General features: G+C 44.1%; 1 protein-coding gene across 10 annotated transcripts in view; it reads right to left on the bottom strand.

Moving 5' to 3' along the window:
• Positions 1–22,830, bottom strand: part of LOC140729743 (liprin-beta-2-like) — a 220,114-nt gene extending 197,284 nt beyond the window's left edge. For all 10 annotated transcript variants that reach the window (XM_073049891.1, XM_073049886.1, XM_073049896.1 and 7 more), the window contains exon 1: positions 22,698–22,830. The gene's annotated coding sequence lies outside the window, so the exon portion shown is untranslated. The remainder of the gene's footprint in view (positions 1–22,697) is intronic.
• Positions 22,831–23,518: the final 688 nt, after the last annotated feature.

Genomic DNA, 23,518 nt, shown 5'->3' with positions numbered 1-23,518 from the left:
AATTAAATCTGTACTTATCTAACAACTCAAAGACACTTTCTACCAGATATTTATCCACATCCTTTGTACAGGAAATTAAATCAAAGCACAGTATTAATTCACTTTGAAGGCTGTCTATTTTTGATGCCAAGTTCCTCTCCAACTAGAATGCAAGTAGCTTCTTTAACCTGCTGGGTTATTCAGTCTCAAGATAGCTCATGGGAACAGGAAAGGAAATCAAAATTTAACATTTTGATGTGCGCCATGGTCACATAGTGGTTAGCGTGGTGGTATTACAGCTCGGGGCATCGAAATTCGGAGTTCAATTCCGATGGCGTCTATCTGAAAGGAGTCTGTCTGTACGTCCGCACAAACATGTGGGCTTTCCTCCAGGTGCGCTGGTTTCCTCCCACAGTCCAGAGACATACCAGTTAGTAGGCTAATTGGTCATTATAAATTGTCCTGTGATCAGGCTTGGGTTAAATAAGTGGGTTGCTGAGCAGCGCGGCCGTTGGGATGGAAGGGCCTATTCCGCGCCGTATCTCTAAATAATAACAGACATGGAGACAGAAATTGAGATCTGATCAAAAAAAAAGCTGGCTCTTTGTCCAAGGTTAAAAAAGGATATTGAAGAAAAGAGAGTTTGGCACATTGGTCTTCAAACTTCAAGGTATTGAATACACGAGATGAGATGTTATGTTGAAGTTGTATAAACATAGAAAACTTACAGCACAATACAGGCCCTTCAGCCCACAAAGTTGTGCCGAACATGTCCCTACCTTAGAAATTACCTAGGGTTACCCATAGCCCTCTATTTTACCAAGTTCCATGTACCCATCTAAAAGCCTCTTAAAAGACCCTAAAATATCTGCCAGTAGCCCATTCCACGCACTCACCACTCTCTGAGTAAAAAACTTACCCCTGACATCTCCTCTGTACCTACTTCCCAGCACCTTAAACATGTGTCCTCTTGTGGCAACCATTTCAGCCCTGGGAAAAAGCCTTCGACAATCCACACGATCAATGCCTCTTATCATCTTGTACACCCCTATTCCTCCTCCACTCCAAGGAGAAAAGGCCGAGTTCACTCAACCTGTTCTCATAAGGCATGCTCTCCAATCCAGGCAACATCCTTGTAAATCTCCTCTGCACCCTTTCTATGGCTTCCACATCCTTCCTGTAGTGAGGTGACCAAAACTGAGCACAGTACTCCAAGTGGGGTCTGACCAGGGTCCTATATAGTGGCAACATTACCTCGTCTCCTAAATTCAATTCCGCGTACAATTCCAACGTATAAGATGTTGGTGAGGCCTAATTTGGAGTATTGTGCACAGTTTTAGTCATCTACCTACAGGAAAGATGTCAATTGGGTAAGAGTGACCACAATATGGTGGAATTCTTCATTATGATGGAGAGTGACATAGTTAATTCAGAAACAAAGGTTCTGAACTTAAAGAAGGGTAACTTTGAAGGTATGAGACGTGAATTAGCTAAGATAGACTGGCAAATGATACTTAAAGGGTTGACGGTGGATATGCAATGGCAAGCATTTAAAGATTGCATGGATGAACTACAACAATTGTTCATCCCAGTTTGGCAAAAGAATAAACCAGGGAAGGTAGTGCACCCGTGGCTGACAAGGGAAATTAGGGATAGTATCAAGTCCAAAGAAGAAACATATAAATTAGCAAAAAAAAAGCGGCACACCTGAGGACTGGGAGAAATTCAGAGACCAGCAGAGGAGGACAAAGGGCTTAATTAGGAAAGGGAAAAAAGATTATGAGAGAAAGCTGGCAGGGAACATAAAAACTGACTGTAAAAGCTTTTATAGATACGTGAAAAGAAAAAGATTGGTCAAGATAAATGTAGGTCCTTTACAGTCAGAAACAGGTGAATTGATCATAGGGAACAAAGACATGGCAGACCAATTGAATAACTACTTTGGTTCTGTCTTCACTAAGGAGGACATAAATAATCTTCCGGAAATAGTAAGGGACCGAGGGTCTAGTGAGATGGAGGAACTGAGGGAAATACATGTTAATAGGGAAGCGGTGTTAGGTAAATTGAAGGGATTGAAGGCAGATAAATCCCTAGGGCCAGATGGTCTGCATCCCAGAGTGCTTAAGGAAGTAGCCCAAGAAATAGTGGATGCATTAGTGATAATTTTTCAAAACTCCTTAGACTCTAGATTAGTTCCTGAGGATTGGAGGGTAGCTAATGTAACCCCACGTTTTAAAAAAGGAGGGAGAGAAACCGGGGAATTATAGACCGGTTAGTCTGACATCGGTGGTGGGGAAAATGCTAGAGTCGGTTATCAAAGATGTGATAACAGCACATTTGGAAAGAGGTGAAATCATCGGACAAAGTCAGCATGGATTTGTGAAAGGAAAATCATGTCTGACGAATCTTATAGAATTTTTTGAAGATGTAACTAGTAGAGTGGAGAGGGGAGAGCCAGTGGATGTGGTATATTTAGATTTTCCAAAGGCTTTTGACAAGGTCCCACACAGATTAGTGTGCAAACTTAAAGCACACGGTACTGGGGGTATGGTATTGATGTGGATAGAGAATTGGTTGGCAGACAGGAAGCAAAGAGTGGGAGTAAATGGGACCTTTTCAGAATGGCAGGCAGTGACTAGTGGGGTACCGCAAGGCTCAGTGCTGGGACCCCAGTTGTTTACAATATATATTAATGATTTAGACGAGGGAATTAAATGCAGCATCTCCAAGTTTACGGATGACACGAAGCTAGGTGGCGGTGTTAGCTGTGAGGAGGATGCTAAGAGGATGCAGGGTGACTTGGATAGGTTAGGTGAGTGGGCAAATTCATGGCAGTTGCAATTTAATGTGGATAAATGTGAGGTTATCCACTTTGGTTGCAAAAACAGGAAAACAGATTATTATCTGAATGGTGGCCAATTAGGAAAAGGGGAGGTGCAACGAGACCTGGGTGTCATTGTACACCAGTCATTGAAGGTGGGCATGCAGGTACAGCAGGCGGTGAAAAAGGCAAATGGTATGTTGGCATTCATAGCAAAAGGATTTGAGTACAGGAACAGGGAGGTTCTACTGCAGTTGTACAAGGTCTTGGTGAGACTGCACCTAGAGTATTGTGCGCAGTTTTGGTCCCCTAATCTGAGGAAAGACAATCTTGCCATAGAGGGAGTACAGAGAAAGTTCACCAGATTGATTCCTGGGATGGCAGGACTTTCATATGAAGAAAGACTGGATCGACTAGGCGTATACTCACTAGAATTTAGAAGATTGAGGGGGGATCTTATTGAAACGTATAAAATTCTAAAGGGATTGGACAGGCTAGATGCAGGAAGATTGTTTCCGATGTTGGGGAAGTCCAGAACGAGGGGGTCACAGTTTAAGGATAAAGGGGAAGCCTTTTAGGACCGAGATGAGGAAAAACTTCTTCACACAGAGAGTGGTGAATCTGTGGAATTCTCTGCCACAGGAAACAGTTGAGGCCGGTTCATTGGCTATATTCAAGAGGAAGTTAGATATGGCCCTTGTGGTTAAAGGGATCGGGGGTATGGAGAGAAAGCAGGTACAGGGTTTTGAGTTGGATGATCAGTCATGATCATACTGAATGGCGGTGCAGGCTCGAAGGGCCGAATGGCCTACTCCTGCACCTAGTTTCTGAGTTTCTATGTTTCTATGTTTCTATTAAGGTTGAAAGAGCTCAGAGAAAATTCACAAGGATGTTGCTGGGTCTGGAGGACCTGATTTATAAGTAAAGATTGAAGAGGTTAGGACTGTATTCTTTAGAACATAGAAAATTGAGGGGAGATTTGATAGAGATATACAAAATTATGAGGAGGTATGGATAGGGTAAATGCAAGCAGGCTTTTTCCACCGAGGTTGGGTGAGACTACAACCACAGGTCGTGGTTTAAATTTGAAAGCTGAGAAGTTTAAGGAGAATACGAAGGGAAACTTTTTTTTTTACTCAGAGGGTCATGGGAGTGTGTAACAAGCTACCAGCACAAATAGTGTTTGCAAGCTCAATTTCAATGTTTAAGAGAAGTTTAAATAGTTACATGGTGGGAGGGATATGGAGGGCTATGGTCCCAGTGCAGTTCGATGGGAGTAGGCAGTTTAAATGGTTTCAGCATGGACTAGATGGGCCAAAGGTCTCATTTCTGTGTGGTACTTCTCCATAACTTTATAATAAGGGGAGTAAGGGAATGTCAGCGCTTGGAGCACAGGACAGTACAGTGCAGGAAAAGGCCATTCAGCCCACAATGTGATGGTGGGTCCAACACCAAATTTCTGTGCCTCTTTGTTTGAAGGTTAAAGAGAATTATCAAGTAAAGGCGGCTTAGGGAAGTAATTACTGAGCTTAGACCATCGAACATCATAGCAGAGCACAGAAACAGACTCCTCAGCCCACATTAGCACCGTGGACGGCATAGATATCTCAGTATCTGGTTTATTATCACTAACATCAGAAAAATAGAGGGCTATGGTAACTCTAGGTAATTTCTAAGGTAGGGACATGTTCGACACAGCTTTGTGGGCTGAAGGGCCTGTATTGTGCTGTAGGTTTTCTATGTTTCTAACATGCATTGTGAAATTTGTTGTTCTGCCCCAGCAGTGCATTGCAAGACATAACAAATTATTAATAAAATGAGAAGAAATTTCTTTAGCCAGAGAGCAGCAAATCTGTGGAATTCATTGCTACAGACAATATCCAGGCTTGGGCTGACAGGTAATAGTCGAGCCATGCAAGGGCCAGGCAGTGACCAGCTCCAACAAGAGAGGCTCGAACCATCGGCCCCTGACATTTAATATCATCACCATCACTGGACCCACTTCTATCCACATCCTGGGGATTACCATTGCCAGGAAGCTTAACTGATCTAGCCACATAAACCCGGTGGCTACCAGACCCGGTCAAAGACTAGGAATCCTGTGGCGTGCAACTCACCAAAGCCTGTTCACCATCTACAAGGCTCAGGTCAGGAGTGTAATGGAATACTCGCCACTCGCCTGGATGAGTGCAGCACTATCAACCCTCAAGAAGCTTGACACCATCCAGTACAAGGCAGCCCACTTGACTGGTACCCCTTCCACAGCATCCAATCCCTCCACCATCGATGAACAGTTGCAGAAGTGTGTACTATCGACAAGATGCTCTACAAGACACACCAAATTTCCTAAGGCAGCACTTTCCAGACCTACAACCACTACCATCTATAAGATGAAGAACAGCAGATACCTGGGAGTACCACCACTTGGAAGTCCCCCTCCAAGTCACTCACCATCCTGACTTGCAAGCATATTGCCATTCCTTCATTGTCATTGGGTCAGTCATGGAATTCCCTCCCTAACCTCAGTGGGTGTACCCACACCTCAGTGGTTCAAGTAGGCAGCTCATTCCACCTTCTCAAGGGCAACTAGAGATGGGCAATAAATGCTGGCTTAGCTAGTGACACCCGCATCCCATAAATTAAAAAAGGCAGCTGTGGAGGCCAAGTCATTGAGTATATTTAAGACATTGGTTGATGGTTTCCGGATTAGTCAAGGTGTGGAGGGACATGGGGAGAAGGCAGGAGATTGGGGAAAAGAGGAAAAATGGATCAGCCATGATGAAAAGAAGCAAACTCAATGGGCCAAATGGCCTAACTGCACCTATATCTTATGGTTTTAAGTTGTGCAAAGAGAGCAAAAATGGTGAGCTAGTGTTCATTAGACTGGTCTCTTCTTCCTGCACATGATCAATCTCTCTCCATCACCTGACTATCTAACTTTTAAAGGCCACCATTGTGTCTGCATTCACCATCACCCGTCAAGGTATTTCAGGCACCCTCTGCTCAAAAAAACTTGCCCTACACATCTCCTTTGAACTTTTAAGGTTAGTTTTATTTATCACATGTACATTGAAACATACAGTGAAATGTGTAATTTGTGACGACTACCAAAATGGCCCAAGGATGTGCTGGGGGGAAGCGTGCAAGTGTTGCGATGTTTCTGGCTCAACATTGCTCACAACTCACTAACCCTTACGGCTTTGGAACGTGGGAAGAAACCCGCACACTCCAAGGAAACTCGCGTGGTCACAGAGTGAACATACATACTTGTTACAGACAGCGGCGGGAGCCTAATTGGTGATGCTGTAAAGCGTTAGGCTAAACGCTACCTACTGTTCACCCATTACAAAGGGCGATTTAGAGCAGCCAATTAACCCACCAATCTGCACATATTTGGGATGTTGGAAGACATGCTTAGAGGGAAGATGTCCACACAGACAGCAAAGGTCAGAATTGAACCTGGCTCACTGGAACAGTGTTTTTAGCATGGACTAAATGGGCCAAAGGGCCTGGTTCTGTGCTCTACTTCTCCATGACTCTATAACGGAGAGATTTTCTCTACCGGTTGTGCAGCTTGGTTGCCCTTGGATATAGTTCCTGACCCCATGAATTTTCAACTCAGGCACGTTGCAGCCTAAGGCAATCCAACAGACACATCCAGATAACGTGACAAAACCCAGCACTGGCTGCACTGAACCAAGAGATTACCCTGCGGCCTCTGGGTTAATAGGATTTTGTTTAGAAAACAAACATACCGAGGAGAATTGTGCAACATGTCCATCGAGCTGCTTTTCCTCTCTGTGACCTTCACAATGTTTCCCTGCCTCCACGCAGAGGAAGTCTGCGGGATGTGACGGATAAACTGTGGTGTGGTCTGGAGTAGGGGCGTGTTTGAAAAGTTCAATAATTTCCTCAGGCAGTTTGCACTCTCAGTACAGACCCTGCACACAGAATGGGAGGGGAAAATATGCTGAGGCCCCTCCTTGGGGAAGAATCAAAACAAAAATAGCCCCTATACTTTGTGACCTATTTAACATTTCAACAGTTCCATTTAATATCAGAATGCATACAGTATACAACCTGAAATTCCTACTCATCGCAGACATCCATGAAACAGAAGTAAACCCCAAAGAATGGGTGACAGAAAAAAAAAACATTTCAACCTGAAAGCCCCCCCTCACACAGGCAGCAGAAAAGCAACAACCCTCCCCCCACCACCTGCCACCTCTTGACCAGCAGGAAACATTAGCTGCCCCCCTCCCACTATAAAGGCAATAACTAAGCCCCTAAAGAGATCATGATCTAGAAACCATCAAAAACCATAGTCCATAACCCAGCACTTCAACTTGCCACAGGCTCTCTCTCCCGCTCACCAAGGGAGAGAGCATCACTCCTGCCATAGGGTTTTCATTGAGGAAAATAGACAGAGTCAGACAGCATGGAAACAGGCCCTTCGGCCCAACTTGATCATCCCAACTATGAATCAGAATCACCGGCATGTGACGTGAAATTTGTTAACTTAGCAGCAGCAGTTCAATGCAATACATAATCTAGCAGAGAGAAAAAATAATAAATAAAGTAAATTAATTATGCGTGTTGAATAGATTTTTTTCAAAAATGTGCAAAAGTAGAAATGCTGTATATTTTTTAAAAAAAGAGGTAGTGTCCAAAGATCCAACGTCCATTTAGGAATCCGATGGCAGAGGGGAAGAAGCTGTTCCTGAATCGCTGAGTGTGTGCCTTCAGGCTTCTGTATCTCCTCCCTGATGGTAACAATGAGAAAAGGGCATGCCCTGGGTGCTGGAGGTCCTTAATAATGGATGCTGCCTTTCTGAGACACCGCTCCCCAAAGATGTCCTGGGTATTTTGAAGGCTAATACCCAAGATGCAGCTGACTAGATTTATAATCTTCTGCATCTTCTTTCAGTACTGTGTAGTAGCCCCTCCATACCAGTCAGTGATGCAGCCTATCAGAATGCTCTCCACTGTACAACTATAGAAGTTTTTGAGTGCGTTTGTTGACATGCCAAATCTCTTCAAACTCCTAATGAAGAATAGTCACTGTCTTGCCTTTTTTAAAAAAAATAATAATAGCTGCAAATGGTATGTTGGGACCAGGTTAGGTCCTCAGAGATCTTTACAACCAGGAACTTGAAACTGCTCACTCTCTCCACTTCTGATCCCTCTATGAGGATGGGTATGTGTTCCTTTGCCTTACCCTTCCTGAAGTCCACAATCAGCTCTTTTGTCTTACTGATGTTGAGTGCCAGGATGTTGCTGCAGCACCACTAAAGTCCTATTTGTCTGTATAGGACACCTCCCTCTACACCTTTCCTATCTGCATACACATCCAAATAATAAATGTTGTAATTACACCTGCTTCAACCGTGAGGATTTATCCTAGGATCAACATATCATTACAACTAAAAAGGCAGGAGGCTATATTTCATTAGTACTCAGAGGGGAATTGGTACGTCATCAAGGACACTCACAAATTTCTACAGATGTGCTGTGGCATGCATTCCAACTGGGCTGAATCACCGTCTAGTATGGGAGTGGGGGGGGGGGGGGGGTTACTGCACAGGATCGAAGCAAGCTGCAGAGAGTTGTAAACTTAGTCAGATCCACTATGGGCACCAGCCTCTGTAGCATCCAGGGCATCAAGGATGTTGCCTCTAGAAGGTGGCATCTATCATTAAGGATCCCCGTTACCTAGGGCATGCACACCCACATCTTTTTCTATTAAGTTTTGCATTGTACTGCTGCCACAAAGTCAACAAATTTCACAATGTACACCATTGATATCAAACCTGATTGTGATGTTCCCCAGAAGCTCGTTCTTTCCACCCATTTTCTTCTAGGTGAAAAAATTTCCCCAAGGCTTACCAGGATGTCGATGCTGTCTATATTCAAGAGCATGTGCTGTAAAGAGAGGTCAGACAAACAGGGGCTGTTTTCTCTGGGGTGACGGACACTTGATAGAGGCTTATAAGATTATGAGAGGCATAGATAGTCTGACAGCATTTTTTTTCCCAGGACTGAAATGTTGAATACCAGAGGGCAGGTATAAACAACAGAAATGTGAGGGGCAAGTTTACAGACACCTATGGGAATTGAACTCAGGTCAGCTGGTGCTATAATAACATTATACACCCCAGTCATCCCTCAGATTCCCTCAGCATCCCCTGCACCACAGAAAATAACACCAATCAAATCTTTTAGCATCGGAGGTCTCATCCTGAGATCACGACCATCCATTTCCCTGCCCAGATACTACCTGACCCACTGAGATCCCCCTGCATCTGGTGTGTTGCGTGGATAACATCCTCCACACCCTCTCCAGTGTAATTACACCCCTCCTGGACCCAACAGCTCATAGTAGCTGCCTCCCCGTTTGTATATGCAGAGCTTCACTTAAGAAAGGAAAACATTCTATGGCACTTTACGAGAACCTTATTGGAACACAGAAGATTATAGCACAGTACAGACACTTCAGCCCACAGTGTTGTGGTGGCCTTTTAACCTTCGCCAAGATCAATCTAACCCTTCCCTCTTACACAACCCTACATTTTCTATCATCCATATGCCTATTTAAGGGTCTCTTAAATGGCACTTAACACCTTGTATAAAAAGGCCTACCTCTGAGATCGCTGCTATATTTACCTCCAATCAGCTTAGAATTACACCCCCTCCTATCAACCATCTCCACCCTATTAATTACACACATTGTCGTTGACACCCCTACCAATTCTCCTCTCATCCTCCTTCACACCAAAGAGAAAAGCCCCAGCTCTCTCAATCTATCTTCATAAGACATGCTTTCTTTACTAAGACCATAAGGCATAGGAGGAGAATTAGGCCATTTGGCCCATAAGTCTGCTCTGCCATTTTATGATGATTTATTATCCCTCTGAATCCCATTTTCCTGCCTTCTCCCCAATTCATTTCATACCCTGACTAATCAGGAACCCATCAATCTCTGCCTTAAGTACACCCAATGACTTGGCCTCCACAGCTGCCTGTGTCAATGAATTCCACAGATTCAACACTCTCTAGCTGAAGAAATTCCTCTTCATGTCTGTTCTAAATGGGGCATCCCTCTACTCGGAGGCTGTGCTCTCTGCTCCTAGACTCTCCCACTATAGGAGACATCCTCTCCAAAAGAACTCCATCAAAGCCGTTCAATACTCAATAGGTTTCAATGATCCTCTCATTCCCAGCATCATTTTCGTGAACTTCCTCTGAACCCACTCCAATGTCAACACATCACTTCTTAAATAAGAGGCCCAAAACTGCTCACAGTAGACCAAATGAGGACTCAGCATTACATTCTTGTTTTTATATTCTAGCCCTCTCAAAATTAATTCCAACATTGCATTTGTCTTCCTCACTACCAATTCAACCTGCAAAGTAGCCTTTAAGGACTCCCAAGTCCCTTTCCATCTTGGATTTTTGAATTTACTCTCCATTTAGAAAACAACCTACACTTTTATTCCTTTTACCGAAGTGCATGACCATGTTTGTCCCAACACTGTATTCCATCTTGCCCATTTTCCTAATCCAAGTCCTTCTGCAGCCTCAATACTACCTACCCCTCCACCTATCTTCGTATCATCTGCAAACTTAGCCACAAAGCCATCAATTCTACCATCCAAATCATTGACATACAACGTAAAAAGAAACAGTCCCAACACCAATCCCTGCAGCATCCTGATAAAATTTCCTCTGCACCCTCTCTAAAGCTTCCACATCCTTTCTATAAGGAGGTGACCAGAACTGACCACAATACTCCTAATGCTGTATAATCAGAGTTTTCCAGAGCTGTAATATTACTTTGTGGTCTTCAACCCAATCTCCCAACTAAAGGTGGTCAACACACCATACACCTTCTTAATCATCCTATCAACTTGTGCAGCAACTTAGAGGGATCCATGGATGTGGTTCTCAAGATTCCTCTGTCCCTCCACACTGCTAAGAATCCTGTACTCTTCTTTCAAGTTTGACCTTGCAAAGTGAATCACTTCATAATTTTCCAGGTTGGACTCCACCTGTCACTATCCTATTCTACCTTCTACACTATCCACAACACTACCGACCTTAGTGTCATTTACATATTTACTAACTCACCCTTCTAGTTATTGATCTGCCCTGCTACTTCTAAAAAAGTTTGAACATCTTCTGCTGCTCTACATGTAACAACATCTTTCTATTTTACAAAAGCAAGGATGTAACGCTCAGACTTTCTAAGGCACTGGTGAGGGCTCACTTGGAGTATTGTGAGCAGGTTTCGACCACTTATCTAAAAGACGTGTTGTCATTGGAGTGGATTCAGAGGAGGTTCTCAAGAATGATTCCAGAATGAAAGAGTTAATGTATGAGGAGCATTTGATGGCTCTGGGCCATCAATGGAGTTTAGGAAATGTGGACCGCATTGAAACCTGTCAAATATTGAAAGGCCTAGGTAGAGTACATGTGTAGAGGATGTAACACCCTTGGAAAGGTTTCATTGCTAATGTAATGGTCTTTCTGCAGAAGCAGTGTTTGTGTTATGGTTAGAGATTCCGGGTGCTTTGGAATGTGAGCAGTCCAATGGTGGGTGTGTGTTTTTGTGCTGTACGCCTGACACCAGGGTGATCTGGGTCTTTCGTTCGGGAGATGGAGAGAAGATTCTGGAGTGGGGCCATGGCTCGACGAAGGCCGGGGAGATCAAAGGGGGAAATCGGTGAAGGGGAATCCGTCAGCTCCAACTTGTGCACATTAGACTGTTTCATTAAAATGGGCCCTTTTTTTGGTTTTTCTTCACTAACCCTGTAGTCAAATTAATTATAAAGCTAAATAGTTTAATTGTATGCAATATATTGTCTGTTATTTTGTGGTATGATTTGTAACAGGGTAACAAATCCACAAAAAACAAAAAGAGGGTTTTGGGGTGGGCACGCATCTCTGTCTCACTTGCTTGGCAGGGCCAGAGGTCATCTTCCTTAGACCTACGCAGCTGACAGAACCTAGGGGTTACAAGGATGTTTCCTATGGTGGGAGAGTCTAGATCCAGAGGTCATATACTCAAAATAGAGGGACTTCCATTTAGAATGGAGATGAGGAGGAATTTCTTTACCCAGAGGGTGGCAAATCTGTGGAATTCATTGCCATTAATGGTTGAGGAGGGAAAGTCATTGGGTATATTTAAAGTGAAGGTTGATAGGTTCTTGATTAGTAAGGGCTTCGACAGTTATGGGGCGAAGGCAGGAGAATGGAGTCGAGAGGGAAAGTAAATCAGCCATAAAGGAATGGTGAAGCAGAGTTGATCTGCTGAATGGGCCAATTCTGCTCCCATGATCTTATTGATAACAGTGATTGAAAGGATTTCGATATGGGTATGGGGCAGGGTGCACACAACATGAAGGAGTACAGTATTGCAGATAGTGGGGCTCTCTCGCAGCCCCAGACACCTGGGTTCTCACTTGGTAAAATTCTACCGTCCCTAGAACATACTGGTGCAATTCTACACTGCCGTCATAGAGAGCATCCTCACTTCAGTCATTATTGTGTGGTTTGGTGCAGCATCCTCTCAGAATATACAAAAACTACAGTGAGCTGTCGCTGTCAGGTCATCAGAAAAGATCACTGTCCGCAGTCTATCAGCACAGGACTTGTACGAGTCCAGGACAAAGTAGGGGCAGCAAAATCATTGCAGACACTCCCCACCCTACAAACTGCCTTTTCCAAAAGCTCCCTTCTAGAAAGTGAAGTCTTAAAACAAAACAATTTCATGTCATCTTAAAAGTTTCTTCTCCCAAGCAGTTAATTTGATCAGCCACTCTAGTTAGGCACCCCACCCCCATCCATTACCCGTCACTGCACCAGAAACACTTTAACCCGCTTTTTATAATGCTGTTACATTGTAAATACAAGTTGGTATTTATACACATTCTATCCCATATCCATCCTTAAACCTCTAATCTTATTTTTTTATTATATAATAGTTGAATGTTGTTTTTGTTGCAAGTTGCACCCTGACTAACACACCACAGCAAATACCTAATCCATGGAAATACATACTGCAAATAAAGTTGATCCTTGATCAAACCTGGCCTCTGAAAGGATTACGTGTATAAGGGGATTAAAAGTATAATTTGATGTTACAAATGTAATTTATGAAGTCAAAGATTGCAGAACAAGGTGGTATACATCAGATTAACCCAATTTAGCCCCAATTTTAACACAAAATGTTGGAGAAACTCGGCAGATCAGGCAACATCTATGGAAAGTAATAAAGAACAAGGTTAAGACCTCCTGATGAAGGGTCCTGGCCTGAAACATCAACTCTATTCTATTCTTTAGATGCTGCCCGAGCTCCTCTAGATTTCTAGCCCTTATAAACCCCATAGTTAACTAATTTGTGAATAACAGGTCGTTTGGTGTGATGTACAAATTTAATCAAAATCCAAAATATTTTCACATCAAAGTTAGTGTGTCCTCCCAGATCAAATGACTCTGTACATTGGCAAATACTAATTCCTGAACAAATGGCGCTTTGTTAAATTGCAACACATCCCTTGTGCTGGGATCACTGCCAAGAAGGGGAAACATTCTTTGTCAGATGTGGACAAGGCCGACAGAAGTACAGGACGCAGGGTCATTGACCTGAAGTGCCAAAGACTGCCGGAAACTGCGGAGAGTTGTGAACACAGCCTAGACTACCAGGAAAACCAGCCACCCCTCCATGGGCTCCACCTACGCTTCCTGCAGCCTCGGGAAAGCAGCCAACATCAAGGACCTGCCCACCCTGGCCATTCTTTCTCCTGCCCCCTCCCATCCGGCAGAAGATATAATGGCTATTATTCTATTATAGATTTATTGAGTATGCCCGCAAGAAAATGAATCTCAGGGCTGCATGTGGTGACATTCTGTACATGTACTTTCATACTAACTGCACTCTGTACTTTGTAAAAGCTTGAAGGCACAAAGACTCCTTATGTACAGACCCTCCTCTGCCCAAAGTCACTTTATGTACCTACAATCAATGTATACAAGGTATCTTTATGTATTTATATTTAAGGTGTTTATCATTGTGTTCTTTACTAAATAGAAAGATTGAATAGGCTAGGACTTTATTCTTTGGAACGTGGAAAATTGAGAGGAGATTTGAGAGATGTATACAAAATTATGAGGGGTATAGATAAGGTAAATGCAAACAGGCTTTTCCCACTGAAGCTGGGTGGAACAAATAGAGATCATGGGTTAAGGGTGAAAGGTGAAAAGTTTAAGGGAAACATGAAGGGCAACTTCACTCAGAGTTGTGAAAGTGTGGAACAAGCTGCCAGCGCAAGTGGTGCATGTGAGCTCAATTTCAACATTTAAGAGAAGTTTGGACAGGTACATTGATGGTAGGGGTGTGGAGGGCTGTGATCTGGGTGCAGGATGATGGCAGTAGGCAGTTTAACTAGTTCAGCACTGACCAGATGGGCGCATTTTTGTGTTGTGTGTGTCTTTTGGATCCGGAGTAACAATTTTTTCATTTTCCTGTACACTTGTATGCTGGAAATGACGTTAAACAATCTTGAACTTTCAGGGAATGGAGGGAGTTGGATCATGTACAGGCAGAAGAGAATTAGTTTAATCTTACTTAGTGATTGGTACAAAATTATGGGCTGAAGAGCCTTTTCCTGTGTTGTACTGTCTGATGTTCCAAGTAGAGATTCTAACTCTCTGCTATTAGATGCTTGAACATTACAATTTACCAAAATCCAAAATATTTCCTCAAAGTTGATGTCTCCTCCTAGATCAAATGATGGTACATTGGCAAATATAAATTCCTAAACAATTAGAGCTTTGTTTAATTCTAACACATCCCTTGCACTGGGATCTCCACCAAGAAGCCTATTGTGACCCCTGCATTTACGTGTCTACCTGCACCATACTCTCTCCAGAGCTATAACACACTGCGCAGTGACCCGAGTGAGGCAGTATCATGTCTGGTGGAGGGAAAGGAGGTAAAGGACTGGATAAAGGTGGAGACAAGTGCCACCACAGAGTGCTCTGTGATAATATCGAAGGCATCACCAAACCAGCTAGCCGCCACCTGGCTCGCATGACAGCACCAAGCAAGACTTTGGTCTGTTGAATTCTGAATCCAAGGTTCTTTTTGAAGAAGGGGAAAGAGGCACAAAACTTGTTGCTTCACAATCATTTTAGTAAGTGTGAATAGAACAAAGAAATTGAAATGGACAGTGATAGGGGTCTGAAGAAAGAGAGACAAGGAATTAAGATACTAATAACTAACTTTGGCTGCATGGCCAGCTGTTATGTCTATAGATAAAGAAAATTCCATTCAAATTTGTAGATGGGAGTCAACCAATGAGATAGCTCTTATTCAAATAATGCAGTATCAAGAGAAGCTTTCAGAATCATACCAATATACCCACTAGGGGAAACATATTGAACTTGCATATTTATATTATGACCACTAGGAAGTGTTAGTTGTATCTAAATAACTCAAGTGAAAAATAACTGTTAAACTGCAAAGAAAACAAATTTGTCTAATCTAAGAATTTTGGGTGATGGGGGTGGAGATATGTCTCTGGCAAAGGTGTTAGGAGCTCCTTCCCTCCACTAGCCTGCAGGTCACCTTTGGGCAAGGTTTGGCACCTGCTTAGCTCCCTGAACAGGGGGTAGGTGGTGGATGGTCGTATGAGCAGCTGGTGCACATCACAGGTCCTGGTTGTGCAACCACTGACACCAGGCAGACAATCTCTGAAGAGCATTGATAATGGTTGGGGTCACTCACCTTGTAAAGACACTGCCCAGAAGGCAACCAATGGCAAACTACTTCTGCAGAAAAATTTGCCAAAAACAATCATGGTCATGAGACCATCATCACCAATGTCATATGACATGGCACATAATAAACAAACAAACGTAAGAATGAACCAGTCAGATTCAGTAGGTCTGATCAATGAGGAGACCCGTGCTGCATTGAAGGTTTTCATGGAGAATGTGATCAGGGGTATGGTCACCTACACCGAGCACACCGCGTGCAAGAGTGTCACCGCTATGGATATGGTGAAACTCCAGGTCTCCACTCTTTATGGCAGGGGATCCCAACATGTCATCCATGGACCCTTTAAGTTAATGGTGTTGGGGGGTGGGGGGTCCATCGGTTAAAAAGTCAAGAATCCCTGCTCTATGGCTGCGGCAGTCCGAGACCTCATCCTACAACACAATACTCTGCACTTGTTTCCTTTTGTATCCCCTCATTGCACTTGTGTTTGGAATGATCTGCCTGGATGGCACACAGACAAAAGCTTTCCACTGTACATACGATAACAATAAACCAACATCACACACATGAAATGGACCATTTTCACCAAGGTGAATATTCTGAGGTTTCTGCTCAAAGTTCCCAGGGAGCCAATCCTGGGAATTTTAAATTTGAGTCAAATTCCATCTACATCAATCTTATACTTAGCCATTGCATTCTCACCATAGTTTAGAGTGAGAAGGAAAGAAAGAAAGATTAGCTTTGTCACATATCCATCGAAATTTCATAGTTCAAGTTGAATTGTCATTCAACCATACATGAATACCCATGAATACAGCCGAATGAAACAGCGTTACTCTGGAGCCCAGGTGCAAAACACAGTACCAACAGTTATACACAGCACAAGGCACACTTAGGATATCAGTAAAATACAGTCTCACAAAGAGAAAATATAGTCTGAGACCCTGAGTCCACGAGTGTTTCAGAAATCTGCAGCTGAACACAGTATGGTTTTCCTTTTGTCGGGTGAACACTGGGGGCAGCACTGATTCTAGGACGCCGCGCCACATCACCTCCGGTGGAGCGCACCGACACCTCTTGAGCGGCTGTAAACAGGTGGCACTGCGCTTGAGGCCTAGTCCTCGCTACAACCAAGGCCACGCAGCTCCCCCACTGTCCACCTCTAAAACTCAGTAAGTCAGTCTTGCAGCATTCCACATTAACAATGCCCAACAGGGTCTTGCGATCGACTAAGATGATCACTTGCTGTTAGACTGCACACTTCCTCTGCGCACTGATACGCTTCTGACACGGGCAGCAGCGCGATCCACACCAAGTCCAGCTCCTTTGGTTTCTCCACCGACGATCAACTCGCTGATGCCGGAAGACCTGCACTACTTTAAGTTCTCAATGTCCAGCGGGATCTTGCGATTGTAAACAATGTTTAAAAAGGACAATAACACCTTTAGTTGACCACATGGAAGTCATTGCAATTCAATGTGCTGCCCTCTTACCAGAAAATTGAAACATACAGTGAAATATGTTGTTAGCATCAATAATCAACACAGTCAAAGATGTGCTGGGGCAGCCCACACGTGTTGCCATGTTTCTGACACCAAAATAACATGCCCTTAATTTACTAACCTGCTCGTCTTTAGAATGTGGGAGGAAACTGAGCAGCTGGGGAAAACCACGTGGTCAAGGGGAGAACGTACAAAGTCCTTATAGAGAGTGGCTGGAATTGAATGTCAATTACTGATCATTGGTGTTGTAACAGTGTTATGCTAACCACTATGCTACTGCACAGTCCGCTGTGAAGATTTAAAGGGGATCCGAGAGGACAATTTATCCCCCCCCCCCCCACCACACCGAGGGTGGTGAGCGTATGGAACGAGCTGCCAGGGAAGTGGTTGTGGCAGGTACAATAGAATCATTTAAGCAGTTGGATAGGTGCAGAGGGAATTGGGACTAGCTGGGTGGGCTGACATAGACTCATTGGGCTGAAAGGTCTGTGTACATGCTGTAGTGATCTTTAACTACAATATTTCCATTATCTCCCCCATCCCCAAACTCCGCCATTTACTAACACACAGGGTAATTTACAGAGACCACTGAAATGACCATCTCATGTGACTTGGAGGCTTTCGCCAGCATTTGCAGGGAGCCGGTCCAATGCTGTAGCCTGAAACTGACCTATGCACAGTCTGCACAGGGGCAGGAAGGGTCAAGGATCTGGGGTTGTGACTCTGGAACCAACCAGCCTACCACCAACATGGAGGACACTTCGAAGTCCTCAGAACCTTGTAGTTGTGAAAATTCCCAAATCCTCAGGACAAGGTCCAGGGAGTTCCTTTGAAAACAGCCAGAGGCAGAGTGCAGTTGAGTAGTTTAGTATGGTCACCTTATTATTAGAAAGATGTTATTAAGCCTGAGAGAGTGCAGAATATATTTACCAGGATGTTGCCTAAGTTACAAGGAGAGGTGGCGTTCACTAGAACTTTATCCCCTGGAATGTAGGAGATGGAGAAGTGACCTGATGGTGAGAAGAAGCCACACTCTCTTCTTACTACTACCAAGGTACAGGAGCCTCAAGACCCACACCACCAGATTCAGGAACAGTTATTACCCTACAGCCACTGGGCTCCTGAACTGGCATGGATAACATGACTCACATCAACGCTAAGCTGACTCCACAACCTATGGACTCACTTTCAAGGACTCTACAACAAGTTCTCATTTATTAACTTTATTTATTATTTGTACTATTTGTCTTTTGCACATTGAATGCTTACCCCTTATAGGCAAGTACAGTTTTTCATCAATTCTATTATTTTTTAATTTACCTGTAAATGCCTGCAAGATATGAATCTCAGGGTAGTATATGGTGATGTTTACACACTTAGATAATAGATTTATTTTAAAATTTGATGAAGCATGAGGAGCATAGACAGGGTGAAGTAGACAACAGTCTTTTTTCCCCCATGGAGGTGGTACTAATAATGAAATGGTTTAAGATCAGAAGTGAGAGATTTAAAAGGGACATCCATGGGCAGCTGCTTCACACAGAGAGTACTACACATTCTGAAGGAGGTGCCAGAAATAGTGCACAAGGTGGGCACATTAACAATATTTAAAAGCCATCTCGATAAGTACATGGGCGGAGAGGTTTAGAGAGCTACGGGCCAAACATGGGCAGATGGGACTAGCTCACTGGAAAACACAGTCGGCAGAGGCAAGTTGGGTTTATTTATTTATTTTGAAGCACAGCATAACCAGGCCCTTTCAGGACACAGAGCCATGCCACCCAGCAACCCACCTGGGGTTCCCAATCGTTTTCATGCCATGGACCAATACCATTAAGCAAGGACTCTGTGGACCCCAGGTTGGGAACCCTAGCAATGACCAATTAACCTACTAAATGATACGTCTTTGAACTGTGGGAGGAAACCTACACATTCATGTACATGTGTACAAACTTTCTTACAGAGGACGTCAGAGTTGAAATACAGAGTTGTTCTATAGATTCAGGAAAAGTTCCTGCTGACTGGAGGGTGGCTAATGTTGTCCCACTTTTCAAGAAAGGAGGGAGAGAGAAAACAGGGAATTATAGACCGGTTAGCCTGACGTCAGTGGTGGGAAAGATGCTGGAGTCAATTATAAAAGAGGAAATTACAACACATTTACACATTTGGATAGCAGTAGAAGGATCAGTCCGAATCAGCATGGATTTATGAAGGAAAAGTCAAGCTTGACTAATCTTCTGGAGTTTTTTTTGAGGATGTAACTATGAAAATGGACAAGGGAGAGCCAGTGGATGTAGTGTACCTGGACTTCCAGAAAGCTTTTGATCAGTAAGAGATTAGTGGGCAAAATCAGGGCACATGGTATTGGGGGCAGAGTACTGACATGGATTGAAAATTGGCTGGCTGACAGGAAACAAAGAGTAGTGATTAACGGGTCCCTTTCAGAATGGCAGGAATGGCAGACCACCAGTGGGGTACCGCAAGGTTCGGTGCTGGGACCGCAGCTGTTTACAATATACATTAATGATTTAGATGAAGGGATTAAAAGTAACATTAGCAAATTTGCTGATGACACAAAGCTGGGTGGCAGTGTTAAATGTCAGGAGGATGTTATGAGAATGCAGGGTGACTTGGACAGGTTGGGTGAGTGGGCAAATGTATGGCAGATGCAGTTTAATGTGGATAAATGTGAGGTTATCCACTTTGGTGGCAAGAACAGGAAGGCAGATTACTATCTAGATGGAGTCAAGTTAGGAAAAGGGGAAGTACAACGAGATCTAGGTGTTCTTGTAGATCAGTCAATGAAAGCAAGCATGCAGGTACAGCAGGCAGTGAAGAAAGCTAATGGCATGCTAGCCTTTATAACAAGAGGAATTGAGTATAGGAGTAAAGAGGTCCTTCTGCAGCTGCACAGGGCCCTGGTGAGACCCCACCTGGAGTATTGTGTGCAGTTTTGGTCTCCAAATTTGAGGAAGGACATTCTTGCTATTGAGGGAGTGCAGCACAGGTTCACAAGGTTAATTCCCGGAATGGCGGGACTGTCAGATGTTGAAAGATTGGAGTGACTGGGCTTGTATACACTGGAATTTAGAAGGATGAGAGGGGATCTGATTGAGACCTATAAGATTATTAAGGGATTGGATACGGTGGAGGCAGGAAGCATGTTCCCGCTGATGGGTGAGTCCAGAACTAGAGGCCACAGTTTAAGAATAAGGGGTAGGCCATTTAGAACTGAGATGCAGAAAAACATTTTCACTCAGAGAGTGGTGGATATGTGGAATGCTCTGGCCCAGAAGGCAGTGGAGGCCAAGTCTCTGGATGCATTCAAGAGAGAGTTAGATAGAGCTCTTATAGATAGCGGGGTCAAGGGATATGGGGAGAGGGCAGGAACGGGGTACTGATTGTGTACGATCAGTCATGATCACCGTGAATGGTGGTGCTGGCTAGAAGGGCCGAATGGCTTACTCCTGCACCTATTGTCTATTGAAATCTGAACTCTGATACCCTGAGCTGTAATGGGCGTTGTGCTATCTGCTTTGCTACTGTGCCGCCTGCAGCAGGTTGAAGGGCCTATTTCTGTTCTGTGTGGCTTAAAGAATCCCTGAGTAGTGGGATTGCATGCTGACAGGAGAATTGCAAAACAGAAAGATTTAATGGAAACCTCTTCTGGAATTCTGTCTGGAGTATGAGCTGATATGCTCGAGAGCACAATAACCTAAGGGAATATACAGTAAATGACAACAGGCCCCTTGAACCTGTTCCATATTCAATAAGGTCTTGGCTCAGCATAGACATGAGATTCTGCAGATGTTGGATATCTTGGGCATGTGTCGTGAAATTTGTTAGGCCCAATCCACACTGTCACAGGAAAACATAACAAACTTCTTACAGACAGTGCTGGAAAGGAACTCTGAACTCCAGAACATTTTGAACTGTAGCAGCATCGCGTTGAACTATCTCACCGTGGCTGTGATGCTTTATCACTCTACCTCAATATATTGTATGGAAGGCATCCAAAACAATGTTTCTCACTGTACCTCTGTACCTGACACAATAGTAAACCAAATTATTGACAAAGTATGTGGTGCTTAACACAACAAACTCCTTCATTGAATCTAAGTTGACAAATTCTAAAGCAGCTTTGCTGCAACACCTTCCGGAACATTTTTATCACATGACCTCACAGTTGAAAGTGTCCATGATCTCAAGCTTAATATTCCATTCTAAGATGGCGACTGGAGTACCCAGAATCCTCGGCGCACCAGAAAGCGTTCTATTCACCACATACGTGAACGGCTGCGGCCACTGAAGCTCTGTCTGAAGCCCAGACCTCCTCTGGAGGGGAACAGTTAGGCAGCCGTCCCCCGAGGACATTCCACCCGGTGTGATATCAAGAAATGTCCAAGGACATCAGCGACAGAGGATGGAGGGGGGGGGGGGGACTAATTCAGTTAATATAATTCCCCCTGACCCTGGAGACTGTTTCAATTATTCATACTGTTTTAAATTATGAAAGGCAGACTTTGCAACCGGCACTTTAATGATGGCAACGCCACATCTCAGGCGGGGCCTGGCAAGTAACTATCCTCTCAGAACACCCACAAGATAGTTAGGCCACTTGGCCCATCGAGTCTATACGCAGAGAGCGGACCTCCAAAATAATTCTGGAGTGGAGAGTGGACGGGCAAGCTTCCCTTCAATATCTCCCTCTGTTGCTCAGTATGTCACTCCTGAATGTGTGTCTGTGTGATCCAGCAACGGCGTGAAGGGCACCCCCCTCCATCGGTACCAGAGGTGGACCCACTAACGTACACGGTTCCGTACAATGTGGGGCAAGGAGGAGACCCGGCCCGTCAACTCCATGCTAGCCCGTAGAATGACCTCGTTTTCCCCCTGTAACCTATTTCCAACCATCGCTGCGGATGGTCCACACACAAACACTTAGAGAGGATTCTCGAAAGGGCTGCCCTCCCTCCCCATCCGACCAGTCAAAGGAACATAGCCAGAACCCTCGGCTTTACATTCAAGTTCCCTTTCCAACCCGGCACGGCAGTCAGCAATCGAATGCAAACTGCTGACTTTGCAGGGAAATCCGATTTTCCTCACAGTTCTGTCTCGATCCCCACTGCGCATTTTAACAAGGAGTCTGTGTGCCTTTGGGGCAGACAGTTGCTTTAAAAAAAAAGGGAAGGGAGGGAGGAATGTTTCCTGAATAAAAATATTAGACACAGCAAACCTTGCAGCTGGGTGTGAATTGGGGAAAGCGGAGAGCGGATGGAGGGTTGCTAATGGTTTATACAGGAAAGAATCTCTGGGACCCATTTATTAATTACATGAAAAAATTGCAGTTTATAGAAAAACTTATTTTCAGTTTAATAAAAACCTCAAGATTTACGCGAGAGATACAAGTAATTTCCAAGTCAGCTAATTTGAATTTTCTTGAGTAGATCACTGAATTTCCATGACATTGACAGATAGAAAAGTTAATAGCGCCAGAGTAGATTATACCATTAACTGTAACATAACACGAATTGGTAACAAACGGGGGCAGGTATAAACTCTCTTCGGGCGCCTTTCCTCGGAGATTTGTGATTAAACAGTAAAGGATTCTCACCTGTAGCTGCCGCTCTCTGCCAATGTTGCAGAGACGCTGAACCCTCCGCAGAAAGTTGTCTGTGCGGTCCCAGAGGGCCAGGAGAGCGGCTGCTCACCGCCTGCCCCCGGTTTATTCACCCTTCCTCCGACACTCCGCCCCTGAGTGTCCAGTGAGAGGCGTGCGAGCCGCAGGACCCGCCCCAAGTGAAGGGGGCGGTGCCTTACTTCGAGAGGGAAGGGTTCTCGAAATTCAAAGTCAAAGTAAATTTATTATCACCACATACCATCCTGAGATTCATTTTCTTGCGGTCATTCTCAATAAATCCAATAACCCTCACAGAATCAATGAAAGACCGCATCCAGCGTGCGAGACCTGCGAGTGGGGTGTGGGGTGCAGACACTTGGTAGTTCTGGAGAGGGACCACTGGATAGGGAGGGGCCCAGCTCGGTGTAGTAGTGTGCCGCCCTCGGGGGAGGGGGATACCTGAGTGGCAATTAAAAAACAATAAACTATTACTTAATGCATTGACTATGTAACAATGAAAAAGCTTTTACATTGTTTATTCTTGAAAGTAATATTTTCTTCATATAAAAAGACTACCAAATTTGTACGTGTGTAGCCAGGAGAGCTTCTGACTGGTTCAGTCTCTGACATGCTTTCTTCTCGCTACTACCATCAAGAAGGAGTTATACAGGAACCTGAAATACACACACTGGACATTTCAGGAACAACTTCTTCCCCTCTGTCATCAGATTCTGAACTATGAACCTATAAGCCTCACTATTTTTCAATCTGACTGGATGAATCACCTGCTGATAGGTACAAGGATCAAAAGAGGC

This window comes from Hemitrygon akajei, chromosome 6 (assembly GCF_048418815.1).
Source record: "Hemitrygon akajei chromosome 6, sHemAka1.3, whole genome shotgun sequence".
Taxonomy (NCBI): domain Eukaryota; kingdom Metazoa; phylum Chordata; class Chondrichthyes; order Myliobatiformes; family Dasyatidae; genus Hemitrygon; species Hemitrygon akajei.
The sequence above is the reverse complement of the archived record's forward strand: the minus strand, read 5'-3'. Positions and strand labels throughout refer to the sequence as shown.